We start from the raw sequence: 27,352 nt of genomic DNA on the forward strand, positions 1-27,352 counted from the left end.
AGGGGGGATTCACCAAATCCCAAGTGTTTCCATTGATTGGAGTCACCATTTTTGGGAGGAGAACTGGAGATGGGGGTCGTGTTGGGAGGGGAGATGCTCCCAACAACAGCTCCCAAACAAAGCCTAAATTTTCCTCAATCAGTTGCACAATGTCAAGAAGTAGATCTTCTATTTTCCATTGCTCTTGCCTAGTCTACGTCCTTATTCAACATAAAGAATTTCTTTCCTAGATTCAACTTCAAATGTCTTGATAATGACATTCATATGGGCTGTTGGAGTCTGCATGAATTACTATACTCACAACATTATGCAATATCAAGTCTAGTAATAGTCAAATATATGAGTGTTAAATTGTACATATACATATTTGTGTATATAGTATAGTATATACATATATGTATGAACATATATGTATATTCATACTTTTTACATATTATATATATATATATATATTTATCGTAATATTATATATATTTATTGTATATAAATATATATAATATATATTTTGGGGACTAAGTCAAACTAGTTGACTTGGTCCCAATGGCTAGATTTCTAGCCGTTGGGGCTAGAAATCTAGTTGTTGGGAGGTCCCTCTCTCAACTCTAGTGTGTAATGAAGTGCCAAATGAAAAGGAGCAAAGTCTTCAAGCGAAAGCACGCACATACACAAGAGGCCACAAAGGGGCAAAATAAACCACAAAAGTGGTCAAGCACAAAAAGAGGTAAAAAAATATTCTTCACTTCATAGAATGCTTCACAAGAAGCTTAGGAAATACATGGGGCTGTGCCCCTTATTTATACACAGCAAGGGACCCAAGCAGGGGCTCCCATAGAGTCGTTGGAGCCCCTCTCAAATGTAAAAAAGAAAAAAAGTAAAAAATAAAAAAGGAAAAAGAATAAAGGAAAAAGAAAGAAAAGAAAAAGCATATCAATGATATGCGTGTACAGGTGAAATGACATAAATACCCCTGTGGGGTTTTACAAAATAAATATATATATATTTATATATATATAGATAGACACGTAGACATATATATATCATATATATGTATATGTGTCGTAATCTATATATATATATATATATATATATATATATATATATATATATATATATAAATATACATCATATTTTAACACCCCCCCTCAAACACACGGTGAATTCACCGAGAGTTTGCTAAGGAGGAAGTAGAAGCGAGGCGAAGGCAAAGCTTTGGTGAAGAAGTCCGCCAACTGATATTCGGTAGGAACATATGGGAGTTGAATGGTGCCGCGTAGGAACTCATCTCGAACATAATGACAGTCCATCTCAATATGCTTCGTTCGTTCATGAAAAGTGTGATTGCTAGCAATATAGATGGAGCTCTTGTTGTCACAACACAGCTTGGAAGGAGTTGTGAATGAGACACCCATATCTTTAAGTAAGCTTCTTAACCATATAATCTCAGTTGTGGTAGTGGCCATCACACGATATTCTGCTTCGGTAGACGAGAGAGAAACTTTACGCTGCTTCTTACACCTCCAGGAGATAAGCGACTCCCCAAGAAACACACAATAACCTGTGGTAGAAATACGATCATCGGGGTTACCCCCCCAATCAGAGTCAGTATACGCAAGTAAAGTAAGAGGTGAAGAAGAGGAGAAGAATACTCCCTTAGTTATGGAATTTTTTAAGTATCTGATAATCCTCATTACTGCTGCCATGTGAGTAGTGGTAGGAGCAGTCTGAAATTGGCTTGCACTATGAACTGCATGTGAAATGTCAGGCCCGGTGATAGATAAATATGTTAAGGATCCAATTAATTGACGATAAGGTGTGGGGTCTGCTAAAGGAGTGCCATCATTGGCTCTCATCTTGGCATTGATTACTTCTGGAGTCTCCACCCTTTTGTCATCTGTCAACCCAGACTTAGCAATAATGTCAGAGGCTAGCTTCATTTGAGATAGGACATACCCCTTGGGGGAGTATGCAACTTCAATTCCTAAGAAATACCTTAGAAAACCCAGATCAAACATATCAAAATTTGTCTTAAGAATATTTTTAATAAGATCAATACCTTTCTTATCATTACCTGTGATAATCATGTCATCAACATATAATAACAAAATTGTTATGTATTCATTAGAAGATTTAACAAACAAAGCAGTATCTGTGTAACATGAGGAGAAACCATTATCAAGAACTACTTTGCTAAAAAGATCATACCAAGCTTTTGGTGCTTGTTTTAAACTATAAAGAGCTTTGTTTAATTTTAGAATATTACCTTTCCCAATTTCAAGACCCGACGGAGGGTCCATAAGGACTTCTTCACACAGAGTTCCATTTAAAAACGCATTTTTAACATCAAGTTGATATATTGGCCATTGTTTTATGGATGCTAAAGCAATTAGGGTTCGTACACTAGTCATTCTGGCTACAGGAGCAAAGGTTTCTTCATAATCAATCCCATATTCTTGGGCGTAGCCTTTTGCAACCAAACGAGCTTTGTATCTTTCAAGAGACCCATCACATTTGGTTTTGACCTTATATACCCATCTACACCCAATAGTTTTTTTTCCTAAAGGTTGAGGAATAATGCTCCAGGTTTGGGCCTTGTTAAGAGCCTCTAATTCGATTTTCATAGCTTCAATCCAATGTGGGTGATCTTTAGCTTCCTTGAATGAGGTAGGTTCATGATACGAATGTATTAACATGAGACAAGCCCTATAATTCGGCGAAAAAGATTCATAAGACACAAATTTTTGTGGTGGCCTACTAGTACGAGAAGATCTCCTAGGTGGATTGTTATCAATAGATTCTTCTAAAGAGAAGTCTTGAGAGTATCTGTCAATGGCAGGTTGATGTTCATTTCCTATCCGCCGGGTATATACATTTATATCATTAAGGTTTTCATTTTGGGAAGTATTCTCATGTTGTGGTATATTATAATGTAAAATTCCATCACAACTAGTATCACAAGTGATTGCCTCAGGAGACTCAGTCCTAGGAGCTAAGTCGAATAGAAAAGAATAATCGATGTCTTCCTTAGATGTGTGGATATCGAAACTATTTTGATCTTCAATAAAGTTTACATTTCGCGACACATATAATTTATTGTTTCGAATATCATAGCATCTATAGCCTTTTTGATTCTCACCATAGCCAATGAACACACATTCAATAGCTTTAGGTGACAACTTATCTTGTCCTAGACTAAGTACAAAACATTTGCATCCAAAGATTCTTAGTCTATTAAAATCAGGAGTAATTTTAAAAAGTTTTTCAAATGGCGAAACATTTTTTAAAGAAGAGGAGGGCATACGATTCACAAGATATGTTGCGGTAAGAAGAGCTTCAGCCAAAAAATTTTTAGGAACATTTTTAGACACAAGAAGAGTTCTTGTGGTTTCGATTAAATGTCTATGTTTCCTTTTCGCAAGACCATTTTGTTGCGGAGTTTTGGGACAAGATCGTTGGTGCAAAATTCCATTTGTTTTAAAATAATTTTGAAAATCTTTAGACATGTACTCACCTCCTGAGTCGGACCTAAAAATGGCTATATTGTGTTGGAATTGATTTTGAACAAGAGCGTGAAACTCTTTAAAATTAATGAAGACATCGGATTTATTCTTGATAATGTAAACCCATGTGTATCTAGTAAAATCATCAATAAAAGAAACATAGTAAGAGAAGCCCCCTTTGGACATAACGGGTGCCGGTCCCCATACATCGGAATGCACAAGTTCAAAAAGCCTTTTTGACACAAAATTGCTATGAGAATATGGAAGAGAGTGAATTTTCCCAAGAATACAATCATTGCATGTAAATGTATTTGTATTACAAAATTTTTCCAAAAACGGAAAAAGGTACAACTTGGAAATACTAGGGTGTCCTAGTCTCTTATGCCAAGTCTCAATATCTTTGGATTGAACGTGATTACAAAATGATTTGGATGGCAAAGACAAAAAATCCATATAGTAAAGGTCCCCTCTTCTATGGCCTTGCCCAATCCGCTTCCCGGACCGGAGATCCTGCACATAGCAATGGGTTGGTGAAAACGAGACATTACATTCAAAATCGGTAATTTGAGAGACGAAAAAAAGATTCAAATTAAGTTTTGGAATAATTCGGATTTTGGGAACAAAAAATTCTTTGTTTTGGTCATAAGTTTTCTCAAGGTTTCCAATACCCTCAACATTTAAAGATGTTCCATCGGCGGTGGATACATATGATTTAAATTTAGTGAGACTTGGTTTTGATAAAAGTGATGCATTTGGAGTCATATGGAAAGAGGCACCCGAGTCAAGAATCCAAGAGGTCATACTCGGAAAAGAGGAGATGGCGGCACCAGAAGTGGAAGGTGAGGAGGATGATGTAGAGACACCCATCTTTATAAATTGTTGAAGAGTTTCGAATATCATAGCATCTATAGCCTTTTTGATTCTCACCATAGCCAATGAACACACATTCAATAGCTTTAGGTGACAACTTATCTTGTCCTAGACTAAGTACAAAACATTTGCATCCAAAGATTCTTAGTCTATTAAAATCAGGAGTAATTTTAAAAAGTTTTTCAAATGGCGAAACATTTTTTAAAGAAGAGGAGGGCATACGATTCACAAGATATGTTGCGGTAAGAAGAGCTTCAGCCAAAAAATTTTTAGGAACATTTTTAGACACAAGAAGAGTTCTTGTGGTTTCGATTAAATGTCTATGTTTCCTTTTCGCAAGACCATTTTGTTGCGGAGTTTTGGGACAAGATCGTTGGTGCAAAATTCCATTTGTTTTAAAATAATTTTGAAAATCTTTAGACATGTACTCACCTCCTGAGTCGGACCTAAAAATGGCTATATTGTGTTGGAATTGATTTTGAACAAGAGCGTGAAACTCTTTAAAATTAATGAAGACATCGGATTTATTCTTGATAATGTAAACCCATGTGTATCTAGTAAAATCATCAATAAAAGAAACATAGTAAGAGAAGCCCCCTTTGGACATAACGGGTGCCGGTCCCCATACATCGGAATGCACAAGTTCAAAAAGCCTTTTTGACACAAAATTGCTATGAGAATATGGAAGAGAGTGAATTTTCCCAAGAATACAATCATTGCATGTAAATGTATTTGTATTACAAAATTTTTCCAAAAACGGAAAAAGGTACAACTTGGAAATACTAGGGTGTCCTAGTCTCTTATGCCAAGTCTCAATATCTTTGGATTGAACGTGATTACAAAATGATTTGGATGGCAAAGACAAAAAATCCATATAGTAAAGGTCCCCTCTTCTATGGCCTTGCCCAATCCGCTTCCCGGACCGGAGATCCTGCACATAGCAATGGGTTGGTGAAAACGAGTCATTATATTCAAAATCGGTAATTTGAGAGACGGAAAAAAGATTCAAATTAAGTTTTGGAATAATTCGGATTTTGGGAACAAAAAATTCTTTGTTTTGGTCATAAGTTTTCTCAAGGTTTCCAATACCCTCAACATTTAAAGATGTTCCATCGGCGGTGGATACATATGATTTAAATTTAGTGAGACTTGGTTTTGATAAAAGTGATGCATTTGGAGTCATATGGAAAGAGGCACCCGAGTCAAGAATCCAAGAGGTCATACCTGGAAAAGAGGAGATGGCGGCACCAGAAGTGGAAGGTGAGGATGATGATGTAAAGACGCTCATCTTTATAAATTGTTGAAGAGTTTCGGTAAGATGAGCAATGGACTCCTTTATGTCACCATCCTTCTTTGAATCTTCATTGATGATTGAAGGAGTTTCCTCCACGGAAGCCACCTTCTTCTTGAATCTAGGGCAATCGGGACGAATATGGCCTGGTTCATTACAATTATGGCAAATAATTTTTCTTCCTCCTCCACCATTATTCTTCCAAAAATGTGGTGGTTTATATGTTCTTACATTGTTGTCGGGTTTAGACACGACATGCACTTCATCAACATCTCTTTTCAAGGCCAAACGGGTTTCTTATTGACATAAATCAGCTAAAATATCACTTAGAGGGGTAGAGGCCCTATGAAGTAGAGAACCTCTAAGTTGTTCAAATTCGGGACGAAGCCCATGAATAAATTGAAAAAACCTCTCTTTTTCCATTTGCTCTTGTCTCATAGCAATATCACTTCCTTCCCATTGTGGTTCGAGAAGGACAAGTTCATCCCACAAAGAGGATAGGGCACTATAGTAGTCCCTAATGCTCATATCACCTTGCTTGGTAGCTCTTACCTTTTCTTGTAGAAAAAAATGCCTAGCAAGGTCTCTTTGGGTGTACATGCCTTTCATAAAAAACCATGCTTCATTAGCCTTTTTGAATTTTGCAAGGTTTGCACAAATCTTTTACTCGACATTATTCATGAACCATGCTAAATTTTTAGCATGTTCACTTCCCAATCTTCCATTTTAGAAGAATAATCAAGAATAGCTTTTTCCTTTTCTTCTTCATTCAAAGCTTTTTCCTCATTTCCTTCAAATTTAGTTAACTTCAATTGTGGTTCCGGAATGGTTCCACATACATAACCCCAAAGCTTTTTACCTTTGATATTATTCTCCATAGAGGCGGCCCACATGCGGTAATTGGTTCCATCCAATTTGAAAGATAGATCGATTTTTGCATCTTTGTTGGCCATTTAGAAAAACAAATTAATAAGACAAGAGAGAGGAGAGGTATTACTTGTCAAGGTAGAATCCGATGAAGCCTTCTTAACCAAGGCTCTGATACCATGTAATGAAGTGCCAAATGAAAAGGGGCAAAGTCTTCAAGCGAAAGCACGGAAGCACGCACATACACAAGAGGCCACAAAGGGGCAAAATAAACCACAAAAGTGGTCAAGCACAAAAAGAGGTAAAAAAATATTCTTCACTTCATAGAATGCTTCACAAGAAGCTTAGGAAATACATGGGGCTGTGCCCCTTATTTATACACAGCAAGGGACCCAAGCAGGGGCTCCCATAGAGTCGTTGGAGCCCCTCTCAAATGTAAAAAAGAAAAAAAGTAAAAAATAAAAAAGGAAAAAGAATAAAGGAAAAAGAAAGAAAAGAAAAAGCATATCAATGATATGCGTGTACAGGTGAAATGACATAAATACCCCTGTGGGGTTTTACAAAATAAATATATATATATATTTATATATATAGATAGACACGTAGACATATATATATCATATATATGTATATGTGTCGTAATCTATATATATATATATAAATATACATCATATTTTAACATAGTGCTCTCTCTCTTCTCTTTATTGTGTATAAATAGGGGTGTTATCCGCTTTGTATGGTATGCTTTTGCACACTTGTTTCATTGAATAAAATATATATTTTTATATTGTGTGTATCCCCTTTGTGGGATTTGTGAATGTGTTCCTTAGAGAACACTTTTGTGGTTCCCTTTGGGGGATTTGTGAGTGTGTTCCTTAGAGAACACTTTTGTAGTTATCCACTCAAGTTGGAGTTGGTGGACTCTTGGTTCGTGATTGAAAGCTCTTTGAATCTTTACAATGAACTTATGCATAAGTCTTTGATACTTCCCTGCATCCTCAATTTTGTCATCTTTCTGTTGCCCCAACTTATGATTTTTCTTAATAGGAGTATTAACAGTTTTACATCTTAGTATTCTGACCTCATCCAACAAGTCATGAATATACTTTCTCTATGACAACAATATAATATTCTCTAAGCTCAACACTTCTACACCAAGTGACATAGCTCGAGAGGATGAGCCCACACCCACAACATGAGCACATGTCTAGGTGTGGGCATCTTAGGTCATTAGGCGTATTCTTTTTGGATTTACTTGTCATTTCATTGTTGTTTGTTGGATTTGGTTTATTTAGAATAAGATCTTAGGCCCAATTTGTGGAGACTCGGATCCATTTAGGGCATCTCTCCCTCTATATAAGGATCTTATGAGAGTGCCCATGCATGCTTTATGAAATTGAGGTTTATTTAGTTAACTTCCTCTCCGTCCCTCTCTTTCCTTCTCTCCCCCTTAGGATGCCCCCCTCTTCCCTTTTCTCTCTCTTTTTTCCCCTTATCTTCCTTGCTTTCCTTCCCTCTCCCTTTTCTTTCCTTTTCACTCACCCAAGGGCGCCCCCCTTGCCTTGGGCGTTAAGCTCTCTTTCTCTCTCTCATGCCTCCCCCTCTCGTTGCAGCATCCTTAGGTGTTCCCAAGGTGGCGTGAAGGCTTTGGTGCTCCTCCAAGGCTACCTTAAGCGTATCGGATCTTCGCCTTGCGCGTAGAGCTATATCACAGGGACTCGGCAAACTGGGTGCCGCACCCGCGTCGACGTGACGCTACACGGGTGCGGGTGCAGCACCCGATGAGGTCAACCTGACCCTGGGTGCGTTGACTGCACCCAGGGTCATTTATGTCCAACTTTTGGACTATATATATATATTGCCGCACCCCCGCACCCAAGTTTTTTGAAAGTGACGCACCCCTGCACCCATGTGACATAGGCATAGAGTGTGCTGGTAACCGGCCCTTGGCCTATCACAACCTAGTTTCACATTGGGAGTCCAAATCTGCCTCACCTGCATGTAGGAGCCTATCCCACAATATAGCAGACATCCAAGAGTAGATCAGAGGGTCTAGCAACCACCCAAGGGCTTGCTTGGGTCGTTGGAGGCCTCGGTAACCTTTTCGAGAGTCGGTAAGTCTCCCGGGGCTCCGTCGCGTGCATAGAGCATACCGAAAGTGCACTCCTGCCTTGCTGCAGCCCCCTCCACTGTGGGTGACGTCTAGGGGTCTCCATCTTTGCGTTGAGACCCTCCCCACAACTGATCGAACCCTTTTTACACGTTTGAGAGGCCTCGGAATCCGAACATGCAGTGGATGCCCCGCCGGAAGCGCCAAACGCAAGCCCAGCTGACCTGATCGTGTAAATACGTATCAAATTTCAACATTGAGAGCGTGGGACGCACCACCAAGTGAGTATTAGGCCTGCACAAAGCTTGGGCCATGCTTAGCCTCGGCTAGGGCTTGACTCATTTAATTTTGACTGACCTCATTCGAAATGGTAAATGAGCCAAGCCCGAGAAGTTATGAGCTGTGGTGATATGAGATGAGTGCATAGAACATCAAAATTCCTACAGCATCTTGTTTGTCTTTGTTTTTAATGCTTTGTTCATATTTTCAAGTTCCTAAGTGCTTGCGCATACGTGCGGTGCAAATTCTTTTTCTTTGATTTTCGGTGTTGAGTCTAGTCATGTGATGACTTTGATGTTTATTAGAGCCATTTTAATTTCTATTTTCATGTTTTGCTATGACATAACCCCTCATCATTTTTTTTCAATTTATTTATTACCTTGGTTTTAGAAATGCTTATATTGTAATTTGTATCTCCTTATGTACTTGTGCAGGGCTATAGATATGAGCTGTGGTGCTTAGCTCGAGCAGCTGGCATAAAATACTGTGTGGTAAGTTGTACACCTGTTTCATTGCCCCTCATTTTTCTTTAGGTAGTACATCCTTGTGTTGTTTGAAATTTGAATGATCACCAACTTGACTACTTTGTATATTCTGACACTGATAGTCAAACTCTTCCCTTTTCTCTTAATGTCTTCATAAACCTGAAAATATTCCATTTTATAAGGTTCAGGAATGTCTAATTATGTCATCATTGTTGAGAAATTTTTTAAGAAACCTACTTTTGTTGTTTTTTGAGGTTGATTGCTTATTAACCAGTACCCACCTTATCCAATTTCATGCTCTTAGTAACAGCTTGGTGCATGGGCCCAATGTTTAAAAGCTCGGTCACTTGGTCTTGATTTGTTTGGTCTCAACTTGCCTTTGGGCTAAGTCAACTTGGTGACTCCGCTGGGTTTTGTTAACTTTTCTTTAATATATAAATAATAAACTATAAGCATATAAATAGGAAAAAATATGTATAATAGACAGATGTCTATGGCATCATAAGGGGACAAGTAACATTTAATGATTTACCTTGCAAATATAAGAATAAAAATATATAAACTGAAAATAATATAAAAATATTTAAAAAGTATTTTATGTGTTATATTGTGATAAAATGTGATTTAAAAAAACAATATTTTGAAATGCCATGTTTTTTCAGCATGACATCAGCTTTTGAAAATATCACAATAAAAGCACAGTATTCTCCAACTAGCACTGATAATTGTTACATAGGTAAGAAAAAGTAGGTCTGCAACATATTCCCACTAAAAACGGTATAGTAATATATACAAAAGTAGGGTAACACAAATGTGTGCATATTTGAGCCTTATAATGCATTCAGAAGCAAATATCACTATATAGAGAAGAATGAAAGAATAGAAATGAAGGCACATATACTGCTTAAAAATGTAACTGAACCGAAGCATAGAGAGCACAAGGGACAACTTCAGCATGTGCTGTCCCTGCCTTTTCTTAGTAGATCACAATTGAGTTGCATCTGGCAGGTACGTCCCAGAAACGGGCACAGGTATGAGGTAGTGGTACTGATATGTAAGGGTGATAAAAGTTTCAAGTAGATTTTTATTTGAAATGCATATTGATACAACTCCAAAAAATATTGATATGAGTCTCTAATAAACATTGATGCAATTTCTAAAAGAATTGGTATAAGTTTCTAAAAAGTTTATACAAACTATATATACTTTTAATAAAGATACGTATCAATTAGGATAATTAGATATCCTAACAGAAACATGCTTCATACTTATTTATGATTAATAGAAGCAATTTTCTACCATAGATGGTACGCATTTCTCAAGTAATTAGAATGAGGTTCTTAAACATTTGATAATTCTATTTATGGTTTCAAAGTGAGTTTCGTACTGGTATCTAGTACATGTATGCCTGGTGTGCAATATGCTAGGGTGTATAAAGTACTAATGCAACAATGCTCGGAACAACTTAGACTTCTTTCAGGATCTATCCCAGCTCAGTGCCATCCTTGCTCTGAGTTGATGCTTGTCCAGAAATCCAATATATTTTACAATTTAATTTTCTTTAACTGCCTATTTTTTTAAATGAAATTGCCTGAATAGGTTTCTTTGACCTGTTTTCATTTATTTATGTGCAGATATATTGCGATACAGAAGAAGATGATTGTAGAAAGTGGAATAAGGAACATGATAATAAAGGGGAAATGGCATACACTGATAAGGTATAAGTATATTTGCTTACAATTCTAAGATGTGCACTGCCAGTTTCATGAGTTTTGGTAAATTTTCCAACATAGATTCCATATCATCATGCCATTCATTAATTTGTTTTGTTTTATTTTATGTTTCTAGTTATTGTCTCTTTGGTAGGGATAAATATGTTTCTTTTCATCACTTTTTTCATGCTTGAGTGGGGCTGAGGAGGCCATCATGTCATCATCATGCCTAAATATTTTTCCCTGATTTTTATTTTGGTATTTTCTAATATGTAAAATCTCATTGATGGATGTAAAATGGAGTCAAAACCTTCCTTTTTTTACATGTATAAAGTATTAACAACTTCTGGCTTTATGCAGGCTTGATGATTTAGTGAGAAGATTTGAGAAGCCAGATAGACTTAATCAATGAGATTATCCACTTTTTGAACTGTTTTCATCTAAAGGTAATCCATGTCCACTGAGACCTGGGTGGTTAGAAAGGTAGATTTTCTTTAGATCTTTGTTGGATCTGTCAAGTTTGCAAGACGAGGAACATTTGGTTCAAAATGCTGGTCTTACTGATTAAAGAAAAATTTTGGTATAGGGAGTGATCATCCAAGATTTCTTACTCTTTGCTAGTTGACCAAGTATCAATGACGTGCTGTAGAAAAACATGCATTACTTGTTTCTTGAAAGGACAAAGAGTTTTCTTTCATCTAATGGTTAGAATTCTCTGAACCTGAAAAATTGGCAGGTGTCAATGGGAAGATCTAATCTGCGATAATCACTCATGATTGTGATCAGTACCTAGAATCTTCTCATGAAAACGATTGGTGTGAGTGTTGTTGTACTGAAAAGGAACTGGAAAAGGATTGTGGGGAAATTTAGGCAATTTCTCTTGCTTGGCAGTCCAGCAATACTTCTCTGGTGCAATGGTTTAGAGTAGAGGCATTGTCTTGCTAAAGTAACATTAGGCAGTTGGATATTTTTTGCTCTATGGGTGCCTTTTGCTTTAGTGGTAAAAAAATCTATATGGTAATCTTCAGATTTTCAGCTCTGTGGAAATACTGGTGGTATTTTTACAAGTTATCTGTTATGTTTTCTGTTTAAAGTTTGTTATCTGTTGAGCTAAGGAATAGGCCATTGGGTTTTAGAATACCAGAGTGTGCTGTTGGGTTGAGCCATACCAGAATCTGTTGCAGTAGCATATACTTTATATTTATTATGTTTTATGCTATTGCCATGTTAAAATTATATGCCATAACCTCTATGCAGCCTCTAAAACTGATCCCTTTGACATTTGAGTATATGACAATAATTTTCGAGTTATTGTCTGATTTATCTCTGCCATCCTATCAGAAGGGGTAAAAGAATCGTCTGAAGCAATCACAGATGCTGTCTCTTGACTGCAAAAGCCACTACTAAATCTAGAGATCTTAATGTTCTCCAGCCAACAATTGCAACTCAGAATGTAAGCACTTGAATAGTGTTTGCCTCTTAAATTGTGAAAAGTGAATAACTACAAAACCAGTTGTGCTTCATTTCCTAGGCACGTGTATCAGATGCCAATTCACTTTATGAAATGGACTGAGCAACACGGGTATTGCAATTAGAATGAAACTACTTGCTTTTTATCTTTTGGTGCTAATTCTGAGTCTCACTTCTCTTCTATTTGTTGTTATTATTACTGTGATTTTATAAATTGAAGGAGGTGATAAATGCAATTGTTGAGTCACAGTCTTGTGGGCTTGTAGGACCTTTAAATAGGATTGATATTGGTTAGAGGTTACCAACTATATCCTTTTGTTTTATGTGATAATTGGTTTATTATATACTTTTTTCTTTCTTAAATTCTCTGTATAGTGACACAGGAAACCCATGAAAATTTTCCTGACCTTGTACAAAAATATGTTTATTTCAATTATATATTCCTGTGACTGTTAGAAGTGTCTAATTGCCCCCCCCCCCCCCCCCCCCCTAGTTGTTTGACCATATTTTCAGACCCACATTCATCCTGTAAGCAAATTAAAATGTTCTCAGCTTGGTTAAAATCCCACTTGCTTTTACTGTTTTTAGGCGCATACATACACACACATATACATAGGCACACATACACATACGTCTATGTGTGTGTGTGTGTGTAATGACTGAGATACCTGTGAATAAAGTGTAATATCTTCCCAATATAAAACAAAAGTCGGGTTATAAACATAATAAAGGATAAGGACTCTCTCTCTCTCTCTCCCCATTTTCGGTGAATAGCATCAATAATTTGGAGAAACACTGGACAAATGAAGTTGTGTGTGACAGAAAGAAATGGACAAAATTCTCCAATGTGAAAGTATATGCTAAAGATTGGTTACATGTTGCTTCTATTTAACATAATGGCAATCTATGTCACACTGACACTTCACTTAGCATGTGTGTCCCTTTTTGACATGTCATGGCACTAGACACACCACGACACTTCATGGACACAGTAAAGCCTATGTTGAACATGGTAAACACCGTGTCCTTATCTTTTTTTTAATCTTCATTGTTTATTTTATATTTACTTGTGTGTTTTTTCTTTTAAAATTTTTAATTATGTTGCACATTAATTTTCAATTTAGATTTATTACTAAATGTTTTTAGTCATAATGATTTAGTGTTGTTCTTCAACAATTTGCACTTAAGATGATATGCATGTTTTTTTTTACCAGGGCAAGGGAAAACCCCCAATCACTGACTGTACATTGGCAGTGTGTGTGTGTGTGTGTGTATATATATATATATATATATATATATATATATATATATATATATATATATATATATAGACACACACAAAAAAAAGATCAAAAAATAAAAAATGATGGTTTCTACTCACTAGTATGTACCTTCAATAGTAGCAAATATTATGACATATACACACACAGATGTATATATACCATAGTCACCGATATCAGATATATTTTGAAAATATTGTGAGATTTTCTGAGAAATTAAGGTAGCCGATATTAGTGGGAAAATCTTGCGATATTATCATGATATTTATGAAAAATTTCCCTTATTTTATATTTTTAAGCTATTTTTATTTTTTGTTTATTTTGTATTTTAAATACTTTCCAAACTTATTTCCTTATATTTTGCAAGAAAATTGATACAAAACCTATTATTTTCTTATCTTTCCTATTATTTTTTATATTTCTTTAATTTTAAAAACTCTCGAGATTTTCCCGAGAAAACTAGTTTTTGAAAATCTCTCCGAGAAAAACCCTCGCTGAGATATTACCTTGAACAATATAGGTGACTATGATATGTACACATACATACACACCCATAATATTAAAACCATAAACAGAAAAAGGTTGTAAAGGGGTGCACCTTTAAATACATCAAAACATGCAGTTTACAAGGTCATTTTTGTCATTGTCTTTCATTATTTTTCCATTGAGGCGCTTTGATTTTATGGCGGTTCACATTATGGCGTTTAATGCTCGTCCGACTGAGGCTCACAGATGCATGATTATTGGTCTATCAGTTCCTTTTCCTTTATCGCCGGTCGTTACTGAGGCCACTATTACTGCATCTACCGTCACTGATTCTGTGTGTAGTTCTTGGAGGTGTGGGGCTCTCCCAAGTGTGGCTCTCCCTTCCTCTCCACCTGTTCCTCGAGAGTCCCCCCCTTTGTCGCCCTTGGGTGTTGAGGTTGAAGAGGTAGCTCGGATGCTTGATATCTCTCTCTCCTCATCTCAGCTGCATCATATAATTGTCGATATGGTATCTACCATTTCGGTAGTCTCTACTATCCTAGGTGGCTCATCAGGTCCTTCACTTGATGTTGTCTCTGATCTAAGGGGTGATTCTCCCGGTCCTTCGAGGGCTACTGAGCGTATGGGGGTTGTTCGACACCGACAAGTTAGCAGTGGTAGTAGAAGCAAGAGGAGCAACCCACTCAATGTTACGACTTTCGATGGCAGGTCTCCACGAAGGTCAGCGAGGTCACACACCCCCCGGATTTTTCCAGATTGTGTGTCATGAAGTCTCTTTGCTGGAATATCAGGGGCTTGAATTGCCCCACTAAGGGTAGGTTTTTGGCGAATTGGGTTAGTCAGGAGAAGCCTGACCTGATTGCTATTTGTGAAACTAAGATGGATGAAGTTTCTCGCTCGGTTGCCTCTAGTATATGGAGGGGTGCTGACTATTTTTTTAAGCCTGCGGTCAACCATGCCGGTGGTATCCTTATTTTGGGGAAGCAATCTTTAAATATTTCTCAACTGGACATGAGTCTGTTTTCTTTGTCTGTTGCCTTCACTTTGCAAGACAGTGGCAGGAGGGTTGTGGTCACTGTTGTATATGGCCCTAATCACGCTGTCATGAGGCCTGCTTTCTGGAACGACTTAAATAGGATCGTCGTCTCAAACGGGGAGTACCATTTTCTTATGGGAGACTTTAATTGCCTTTTGTCTATTCATGATTCTAATAACCCCGTTCTTCCCAATCCATCTATGCGAGGTTTTCAAGATTTTGTTCATCGGCATCACCTTTACCCAATTCCTTTTAGTGGGGAGCGTTACTCTTGGTCGAATAGGCGAATTCGCCCATGCTGCAGAGTTCTTGACAGGGTTTTTGTCACTCCAAATTTGCTGGATCTCATTCCAGATGTCAAATGTGTCTTGCTGACTCCTTCTATCTCGGACCATGGTCAGTTAATCACTACTTGGGGGGGTGGTTTTAATTCCGCCAGGAGTTTTGTGTTTCAACAATGGTGGCTCCAGGAGCCAGATTTTCATACTATTATTTCAGACTCTTGGAACAAGCCCTCCAATGAGCAGTGGACAGCTATCCGGTGTGATGAGAAGTTGTCTCGTCTCGCTAAGGATATCAAAGCTTGGCTCCATAATCGAGACGCGATTAAATTTCAACAAATGACTGCTTGGGAGCAAGAGATTTCAGCATTGTATCAAACTATGTCTTCCCCGGAGTCTCTATCTGATTCACACTTGCAAAGTTTGCAGGCCAGATCTATTGAGTTATCAACGCTTTTGAAGAACGAGAGGGTCAAAGAGGAAATTAGATGGAAGCAACGGACAAGGGTGAAATGGCTTGCGGTCGGAGACGGTAATACTGAATTTTTCCACTCATATGCTTCTCATCGTCATAGGAGGAATGTCATCCCATCAATCACCATTGGGAATGTTTCATTCCTTAATCAACACGTTATTTCAGCTGTCACTCAGTATTTCAAAGATTTATATTCTGTTTCACTTACTGCGAATGATATCATTGGTCCTGTTTCTGTTGGTTCGATTCGGCAAGATCAAGTTAGAATTATGCAAATGAAGTTCTCTGAAGATGAGATTTTTAGGGCAATCAAAGGTTTGTCAGGGTGGAAAGCTCCAGGTTATGATGGGTTTCATGTGGATTTCTTCAGAATTTTTTGGCCTTGTGTGAAGCCTGATGTTATTAACATGTTTGATGAGTTCTATCGCAACTCCAGATTGCCTATTCAAACCCACTTGGCAATTATTTCTTTAATTCCGAAAGATGATGCTGCAACTGATATCTCTATGTTTCGCCCGATTTCTGTTATGAGTGCCCTTTATCGGATGATTGCCAAGGTGTTGGCTAATAGGTTGAAGGTCGTGGCTCACCAAATTTTTTCGAACTCTCACTTCGCCTTTATCCACAATAAGAGTTTTCAACATTCATTCATCTTGGCCTCTGAAGTCATTCACTCCTTACATCTTAGTGGTCAGACCTATTTTTCTCTTAAATTAGATTTTCATAAAGCCTTTGATTCTGTGCATTGGCCCTTCTTATTTCAAATGTTATCCAATTTTGGCATTGGTCATCGTTTTTCTGGGTGGGTGAGGGAATTGGTCTCTAATGCTCAGGCCATGATTAAGATTAATGGCACTAGAGGTGGTCAGATCAAATTGGGGCGTGGACTAAGGCAAGGCTGCCCTCTATCGCCTTTGTTGTTCAATGTCATTGTTGAGGGTCTCGTGGTGTTGCTCAAGCGTGCTGCGGAGAAGCGCCTGATAGATCCTCTAGATCTTCCGGATTTTTCAGACCATATTCTTATTTATGCTGATGATATGATTATTTTTGGGCGAGCAAACGTGCAACAAATGCTTAGATTCAAGCTTATTCTCCAGTTCTTTCTTTCTCTTTCTGGGCTTTCCCTAAATGATAGCAAATGCTCTATTACTATGTTCAATGTTCAGTATCCTATGCTTGCAGCGGGTCAACGGATTTTCAATTGTGCAATCTCTGAGTTGCCGATGACGTATTTGGGTCTGCCGTTACAAGTGAAGCGCCTCTCTTCCGCTGCTTGGGCTCCAACTATTCAAAAAGTGAAAAACAAGCTTTTTTCATGGCAGGCGTCTTATCTCTCCATTGCTGGCCGTCTGACTTTAATCAGACATGTTCTTTCTTCTATCCCTGAATTCTTCATGTAAATGTTCGTGATGCCTGTGGGCGTGGAGAAGCAGATTTGTCGTTTAATGACGGATTTTCTTTGGTCTGGGTGTCAGCTTAAGAGTAAGCGTCATTTGGTTGGTTGGCGAACGGTGGTGTTACCTAAGCGTATGGCTGGCTTAGGTGTTTTTGCTCCAAGACAGAGGAGTATTGCTCTTGTGGCCAAGCAATGTTGGATGGCCCATCAACCAGGTTCTCCTTGTGCTCGTTTGCTTCATGCTAAATATGGTGCTCCTGATTTATCTAACTTTCGTCATGGAACCCGGGGGTTGGCGATCTCGCACTTGCGAAGCATGTGGCTGAGAGCCTTATCGTCCTTCAGAGATCAAATTGGGGATGCAGGTAATTATGATCAGTGGTTGCATTGGGCTATTGCACCAAATGGTGCGTTCCACACCCATAAAGTGTATAGATCGTTGCTCCCCCCAGGGGCAGATTGGTTCCCTGAGTGTGCGTTATGGGGTAAGGGCCCTACCCCAAGATCTCAGGTCTTGGCTTGGTTAATTTTGCATGATAGGGTTCAGACTCACAGTTATTTAAAGAAGTTGGGCTTTCAGTTCCCAAGTTGGTGTGTGCTGTGTCAAGCTGCTGAAGAAACTACTTTTCATTTATTCTGGTCTTGCCCAATCTTCGTGGCCCTATTTAATAGCACGTGGAGATCTCCGAACGTAATTGTTAAAGAGGAGTCTTTTGCGCTTGATCTGCTCCTAGGCCCTATTGAAATTAGACGTTGCAAGCGGTGGAGACTGATCTGGAAGACATGGTTGCTTACTACTTGGTGATTTGTTTGGATGGCACGCAATGATGCTACTTTCCGTTAAATTCCGGTCATCCTTAACAATCTTATCCATAAAATCTTGGTTGATGTATACGCGATTCTACGTATGCATCTTAGAGACCCCTCCTTCCGTCTGAACAACGTTCACTCATCGGTGGTTTCTTCTTATCCAGAGGATCCTGGTTGAGCTTGGCTTTGTTGTTTGTTGCTAGCTGGCTGTAGTTTCTTTTTCTTTTCCTTTTGCTTTTGTTTTTCTTTATTTTAGTTTTGTTTTCTATTCTGTTGGGTTCATGGGTTCAACATTTTGTTGATCTTCATGAGTGATAATGTTGATCCTCTTTCGGCTCTCTCTCTCTCCTGTGTGTGTATGGAAGCACGTGCGCACACGCACCAGAGTTGTAACTAAATTCTGGGGTTTGACGCAGCAGTGAATCCAAATTCCGTAAGGCAAACAAGGTATTAGATTTACTCTTCAATGATCTTATTAAGGACATGGAATCCCAGCTTGCCTTTCAAAAAAAAAGGACATGGAGTGAATAGGCTGGATTACAATTGATCAATATTCATGGGTTCCTTGGGTACATGAAATAAACACATGGGCGAGGTCATTTTTTATGCAGCGGCGCTGCATCCTTACCATGCAACTCTGCTGTGGACAACCATCCATCTCAACATTTCTCGAGATGGATGCTGCATATAGTGTGAATGCATACATATCATGACTCATTAGAGAGAAGGGAAGGGTTATGTGGTCTCTCTCTCTCTCTCTCTTACCCACCATAACTTATAATGCTATATGCTATACTCTTGATTTACATAGATATGATACCTAAGAGCAAAAACTAACCATTGGATCATGTTTAGCATGATCTACTTACTGTTTTCATGTGTGACTAATATAATTGGATCATGTTTAGCATGATCTGTTACTATTTTCATTTGTTTCTAATAGAAATTTTAGCGATCATGAAACTAGGGCTTGCTTCTGTTGCCAAACACACTCCAGGGAGTTGATGTGATACAACTGAGTAAACCAACTAGGGTTTTAACGAGCAATGGTGGTTCAAGACTAAGACTCTAAAGGCTGGCAGCATAAACTGGGTTTGGCCCGGGGCCAGGCCTGGTTTTGGACTACGGTTGGATTGATCAGGCACGCCTAGGATCAAAATAGCAGCCGGGGTCAGGTCAATCTGTCTCATTCTCTACATCCTGTCCTAATCAGCCCTGGGATAAAAAATGTTAAAATCGGTTCACTAGGTGGATCGGTTTCTTAAAAAAAATCTAACAATCGAATTAAATTTTTTGCGACAACTTTTTACCATCAGATGTCATGTGTCATTAATCAATAAAAACTATTTAAAACATTAAACAAATTTTTAACCTCTTTAAAAAATTAGAAAAGTATGAATTGAAATGACACGTGAATCAGCTCCTTCTGAATCGGCTAAGGACTGATTTGATCTGAATCGGCTGATTCAGGCCTTCGTTTCAGGCTGATTTTAACAACATTGCAAAATAGAGCCATGCATTCCTGCTTAGCTCAGGAGAGAAGGTGCCCCAGAGCCGTAAGCCCTTATCATCAGATCCGAGTAGTGTCTACCTGAAAGCAGTCTGATTCGGACAAAAAAAGGTTGGTTCTCTTTGGACACAGATTAAGATTGGGTAAACAAACACGTTTGGATTTGGGTCAAAATCCGTTCTAACTTTACCCATTTTACCTCTTTGATCTGAGAACTACAGGTTTTACTCATATTCATCTAATCAATAAATCATAACAGGATCCAGGACTTACACTGCGAGATCCAAGTCACATCCAGATCTAAAAAATTGTACCCAATGTCGGTTCAAACATTATCTGTCGCATCTCTAACCTGTTTGCATCCTTTTACCTCTAACTCTAGGGACAAGACTTATCCTGAGCCAGCTGGACCTGGGCCCAGAACTTGTCTGCCCAAGATTGGGTCGCTCTAAGTTCATCAGGTCCCTATTCACCACACTAAAAGGCTGTCTTGAGTCAGGTAGTGCCAGATCCACCTGGATACCGATCCCACACTAGTCAGAATTGGACCCACCAAGCAGATTCAATAAGCTCGATGGATCCAGTATGCAGGGTATAAACTAGTTGGACCTCGATGCTGTTTCAGTTTTTATAAGCCAGGACTAATTCAAGATTCAATTAACATACAAATCCCCCATAAGATAAGTGGGGGCTTACCACATGATATGAGAATATCAGATATGGCTCTTGTACATTATGACCTGGAATTGTTTTGGACCAACCAAGATGGTCCAATTGGGTACCAAATAACGGTACCTTAAAGTTGGATCTGGGTCTAAATGCCCCTATGTCCAATTCGAGTCTTAGACATGGATAAGCCCAAAGAAGTAATATATTATGCAATCCGGAGTGTGGATGTGGTAGGGAATAAGGATGTGGTGGTGCAGAGTGCTCTCTCTCTCTCAAAAGAGATGATGAAATAAAGGTGCTCCCCCTAAAGAAAGTAAGAAACATAATTTCATTATTTTTGTCATGTTCATGAAAAATGAAATCAGAACGTGACAAAAATGTGGGAAATGGCTCCATTCTTTACAAAAATCGAATCTTTTGATTTTTTTTTTAGTGAAAAGATAATTCAATCATATTAAATCAGAACAGAGATAGGTGCTCAGCGATTACATCAAAAGAAAAACATGACAGCTCCTAGCTAGGAGCATATGAAAGCCCCCCAAGGGCTGAAAATGAGTACAAAACTCAAATAGCCGTCCATCCTTGGCAGATCCAATCGGTCGAGAGGTCCGGCCATTTATATGATGCATCCCCTCCTTGATCTCCCAACCAAGCTGGTTCAAAATCTCCTCAAGATCATAATTCTTGCCTTTAAAGATGCATTGATTCCTCTCTAGCCAAATAAGTCTCCAAGCCATCAAAATCCAAACACGCCAAACAAATTTCCAGCGGAAGCCTTAGAAAGTTGAAATGAGATGCAAACAAAACATCTCTTGGGAAAGAGATGCAAACAAAACATCTCTCTCTCTCTCTCTCTCTCTCTCTCTCTCTCTCGTGCGGACGCGCTATGTTGGTCATGAATTAATCGGAAAATGGTCGCTCCATTTCGGTAAAATTTCAGGGTAGATATTTTGTTAATCCATGAATGAGTTCGATCATCCACAACCAATTCATCTCATGGGTTTATGTAGGCTCAACCCAGTTGGTTCAATCAGATTAAGACTATCTTAAATGATTGGATTAAGTTCTATCCAAGCCAGTTTTATATTAGTACACCATGTATATCTATATCCAACCTGATTGGCATCCGATCTATTTGGGATCCAAGTTGAGTTGTGCATGATCACATTTGTCCAATAATATAAAGCTCTATGTAAATGTGGACGAAATCTCAACCAGATTGGGTTTGAAATAAAAAAATGTAATAGAAATGGGAGTATAAATTGATGGTTTAGTTCTGGAACCATGTGATGTGTTTCAAGCTCAATTTCTTAATTATCTTTTTTTTTTTTAAATGCTCAGACTGATTTAGTAAAGTAAGCATCCCTTTTGTAATTGAATCACTATATATAGGGCTGGACAACAGGCTGGGTGCCCCCCAGCTGGCCCGTGGCCCAGCCCGAACGGATTGGGCCTGAGCCTAATTTTTGAAAGAAGGTTCAACTGGAACCGAGCTTAAACCCGATCCGACAAAATCTTGAGCCAGGTCAGGCCAGCCCGCGGTATATGTATATATGAAAAAATATAAGGTGGTTATGTACCATGATACCATACGGTGGTACACTGTTTGCATGGATCTAGCCACCAAATGGCAGATCTAACCAAATAGATGAGTTTATCATGGTTTATTTACAATTAAAGAAGGTTTTATCATGTCTAATACTTCATAAGATGCTATTTTTGAGACAATAGAAATCATGGGTTCACAATTCATGAAAATAAGGTTGGTCTAGCAATGGTATAAAACATCATATTTCAATTAACTTTAACACATGAAAATGGTAAAAATAGAACATGGTAAAACATTATCCAAAGGTTAGATTTTGCATATGAACCAAAGGTAAAACATGATCCAAAGGTTAGATTTTGCATTTGGACCTTTGGTTCATGTAAATCAAGGGTGTACCACCATAAGATGGTGGCCTACCATCATAGAAGCACTCATATATTGAAATCAAGTCGTGATTCAAAAAATAGATCCATCTTGGATTCCAATTATTCTTTTGCATTTTTTAAATTTTCTTTAAAAGAAACCTATAAATTCAAGAAAACAAATGAGAAATATTGTGAATATACGATAACTTGCACCTCGCCCAACCTAGTACGATTAGACCCATGGGCTTAACGGTTGGGCTGTGGGCTTTGTATTAGACCTAGGCCTGACCCAAGCTGGGCCTAGACTCAATCCGGTTGGTCAACAGGTTGGGCTTGACCAGGCCCAGCCCAGCCCATTGATGCCCGGTCAAGCCCGTTCGGCCCGCCCATTGTCCAGCCCTACTTGCATAGGTTCATAAAAATGGGTAATGGCTGATAACTGCTCAATCTTATATTGCAAAAAGAAATGGAGAGAGAGAGAAGAGATAGCGAGAGCGAGAGAGAGAGATGTTGCCGTCAGTCAGCATAGCACTCAATGCTCCACAGTCCACACCCCCTCACTAAAATTCCATATTTGCACAAAGTGGATCCCTCGGATTGACGTCGCCGGAGATCTGGTTCCTCCGATTGAAGGCATCCCTCGTGTAGCACCAACAGAGTCCAGACATTAGTCAGCACAAGTGGGACCCAAGGAGGTCCGCGAGGGCCCATATTTTCAGAGAAACAGGCAGAAAAGACACTTGGAATTATGGCCCATATCAAAATTCAATTCACCACCGCTCTGATCATGTAATCTCCACCATAACATAAATGTTACCTGACTGCATATAACTACTACCTGCACCACTCTCTGCATGCTCCCTATTAGTCCCCCCGTCATCACCAATTTAGTGCAACTGCTTGCATAGGAAACATCCCACATTTTCTCGAATTAAAAGGGAGGAAACTCAAAATTTTAGTCGGTTCTCTCATTTCTTATCCTTCTTCAATTCATAGTTCACCATCAAAACGCCATTTCTAGCATTAAAATTCCACATTTCCTGCACACAGAAGACGGGAACAAATGCATGGTTACAGCCAGATCAGGTCCAAGAAGTCCAGATCCATGGACTTCTCTTCCCTCATCTACCATCCTTCAGGGCAATATTTCTCCACACCTACAGCACCAAAAGACAATGACCATGCAACCCAATTTGCAGTTTTTCCAGAAGAGGAAGAAGTGGAGGATGATAAGAGGCTTGGGATTGCCCTTTGCAGGAAATCATCTGTTTTCTCAGAAAGAGTGAAGGGTGAAGACTCCAACATTCTGCATTCTACTGTTAGGAGGGCTTTCTCTATGAAGAATTTTTGCAGTGGTTCGGACTCATTTTCAGGAGGCATCGGTAAGTGGGAGAGTTATTGCAGTGACATTGATCATTCCCCTGCAGATGTGATCTCTAAGACTAAGAAAAGAGGTAAGGTTTTGAAGGTCTGCAAGCGCCTTTTTGGGATCAAGTGAATGTAAACACTCATATAGGGTGCTAAGCCTTTTCTTCTTCTATTTATCACCTTTTCTTGTATTTTTTTGTTTTTCCTGTTAATGGATGGATTTTTAGATGATGCTCTCTCTCTCTCTCTCTCTCTCTCTATATATATATATATATATATATATATCATAAATTGTGATAGCCCAACTTACTATGGCTAATAAGGATGAGTAACCAATTGGATTATAAGAAAAGTGAACATACTTCTTGAGCTCATAGTAAGAGCCTAATTTGATTCTCAAAGGAGAATTCCGATTACATGTTTCATCATATACAATGATCAATTAGTATAGACAAACCATGGTGAGATTTTCAGCAATATTTGATTCGTCTCTGGTGAAGATGTGCACACCGTAACAATGACTGGAAACAGGCAATATCTTGCTCGTGTTCTTTTAACTGAATCTAACCTTACAGATATCATCTACATGGTCTATTTGATAGGGATCGACTTTTGAATCACCAGAATCTAGTGTGTATAGGCTTTTTTGGTGATTCAACTGTTATAAATACACTCAATTTTCGTGACTTAAAAGAAGGTAACTTTTTTTGTTGAAAAAACATGATCCAAGGGTGGGTCTAATAAATTGATTATGTTGAACATATATCGAGTCAAAACAAGTTGCACCTATGAGTTTCAACTCATTGATACCGTATGCACATCTGCACCAGAGACTTATCCTCCATATGACTTAAAAAGTTTGGAGCTTGAATCAGGAAATTAACAATTTCCACGACTGCAAGTGTAATCTTTGTGAGCCCCTCACTGTTGTATTCATCAGGACACAAGCAAGTTTACATGTTTCCAAGAAACAAATCACATATTGTGATAGAATTAAAACAAAGAAATCCAATCATTCTGGTTCAAATTTTATAATAGTTAGCCATGCTTGTTATTTGTTATGGACAGGCATACTGTATACAGAATGACTTTCGCCTATAATTTTTCCTTGGACAAGATTTTGTGATAAACATTACTACATGGAGAAACATGGATAAACTCTTCTTTCAGATTCATACTCAATCATTTCCAACAAAAAAAATGAGTTGAATGTCTAGGATTCAAGCACAGACTACATTTATCATGTAAAGTTTACTGTATCAATCATCCAGTACGCCTCAATAATTTTGGGGATACGTTGGACTTTAAAGTGATCTTTACCTCTGTTTCTCCTGAATCTATCTATGAAGTCCTTGGGTTCTTGATAGGTGGTGGGATGTTTCAATGCCTCGGGGACCCTCATTTACTTTCTACAAGAATAGATATCAAGAAATGAAGTCTTGGCATTTAATCCTTGCTCTACTATCACCCTTAGCAATGTAAGCATATATAGTCCTAGTTCCTTGAGTTCAAGGAATCCTTTTCTCTCACATTTGAGTTGCAAGCCATCGTAAGCCTCATAAATTTCAAGCCTTAACCACCAATTCATTTATTGATCAATCAAAACTACAAAAAACAAAAAATTATATAGTTTAGCCAACAAGTCCCTTTATATATTTTTGCCACAGCAGGAAAAAAAAAGTACAAAGACTACAAAAACATCATCATTAATAAATCAAAACTGCCGCCGACGTGGAAGCAGAAATGGTTTTCCATCTCTGCTACATTATATTAGAATACACAAAGCTACTGTCCAGGAAATTGCCCACATCTTTTTCTTTCTTTTTTCTTTCGTTTTTTTGTAACCAAAACCTGAAAACTAAGTTTTTTGTCACCCAAACAGCCCAACAGACCTGGTTTTGGCAAAACCTGGCCTGGGTTGGTGAAAATCCATGTTTTGGCCCGTCATCCTAACTGTAAAAGCATCAAATATTGACAATTGTGTTGTACAGTAATGCTTCTTGTTGATGTTGTTTTTCTTCTTGCCGTTGATTGTTGTTGTTGCTGCTCCTCAAACCTGGGTCATGTTCTATAATTGCAGCAGCCTTCTTCTTGGCCCTTGGGGTCCCAATCCGCAATGGCCCGTACAAAGTGCCAACCAGCCCAAGCCCATCCATTGAAGTCACTCTGTTGTTCACTCTTACAAATCATAGGCCTTATAGCGGACCCCTCAGCTATGATTGTAGAATCACCACTTATCATATTTGATGCACAACTAAAAAATGAGATTAGTTTTGAAATCTGAAGGGGGTCCAATGAGATTAGTGAAATGTAGGGATGTCAGCTGCTCGGACTTATCCGACCTCCGACCCGAATAAAACACAAATATAAATTACCACGTCTAAAACAAGAAACCATTAAAACATGCAAAAGAAAAAGAGATCCAAAGACAGTTATATAAAAGGAAAAAAAGAGAAATTACCAACAATCAATGAAACTCCTGATTTTGGGTGATATACTAGATGATAATGATGCAAACCAAAATCAAGAAATTCCCGAACTTTGGCAATTCCTACCACTAGGAATTTGAACTTTCACGAAAATCTGGAGTCTACATGGAAGTTCGACATCAGAATTTCTACATTTACTCCAGTAAGAACAGTTCAGTCCATCACATGGATTAGGTTTTCGTTTCCGTTTTTCTCTTCTTTACATTATTTATTTTTCTCCCTAAACCTGTTTTACAAGAGTGCTGATTCAAACTCAAATGCTACTTCCAGTAGTACATTCATCATCCAGTTCCCATATAATATTTAGCTTCACATAGCAAATGAATTGAATTAAAAGTTTTCCAAATAACATACACTAAACAACAGTTACCTTTAGAAAGCAACTCCAAACTCACCCAATGATTCAAGCAGTTACTTAAAGGTTGCATTTATATTGTACATGGAGATGGCATCATCCCTAGATTTCTTCAATGCCCTCTGCCTTTCACAGATCACATTACCAAAAGGCCCAAAGCCCACTTTTTCATGGAACTCTATCACCGGGATTAAATATAGGATGTAGTGTTACCTTTACAAAGTAAGATTTCAGTCCTCTTGGTACATAAAATCAAGGTTGAAAAGGAGCAGCCTTTCTGAACTTCAAAATTCTCAAACAAGCTACTTGAGCAGGGAATGTGTTATAGTCAAACATCCAACATGAAATATAAGCTCTCACTCCAAGGAGGGTTGGCATAGTGGGGATGGACCTTGGCTATCATACGGGTGGTCAAGGTTCAATTCCTGTGGGTGCCACCTCTCTGCAGGAGCGAGCATTGGCCCTAGGGGAAAGGGTCCTAGCCACGGAGTTCCCCCGCCCCCCCAGGAGGTTGATCTATGATATACCTGCTACCAGGTTTTGAGTTTCTCCGTGAAACTTAATTAAACATCTGTGTGTGTGTGTTATTTGATTACCAGGATGGGCGATAGAAAACATTTTCTTATTAAGATAGCTTATAAAAAGATTTAGAGAGAAGGGCACAAATTTGCATATGTTTTTCATAGATTTGGAGAAAGCTTG

General features: G+C 38.4%; 1 pseudogene; it reads left to right on the forward strand.

Annotated features, from left to right (window-relative positions):
* LOC149848380 (protein KTI12 homolog) overlaps positions 1 to 12,909 on the forward strand; it is a 23,368-nt pseudogene extending 10,459 nt beyond the window's left edge.
* The last annotated feature ends 14,443 nt before the right edge of the window (positions 12,910 to 27,352 follow it).

The sequence above is a fragment of the Nuphar pumila genome, chromosome 1 (genome assembly GCF_984573655.1).
Source record: "Nuphar pumila chromosome 1, dmNupPumi1.hap1.1, whole genome shotgun sequence".
Classification (NCBI taxonomy): Eukaryota; Viridiplantae; Streptophyta; class Magnoliopsida; order Nymphaeales; family Nymphaeaceae; genus Nuphar; species Nuphar pumila.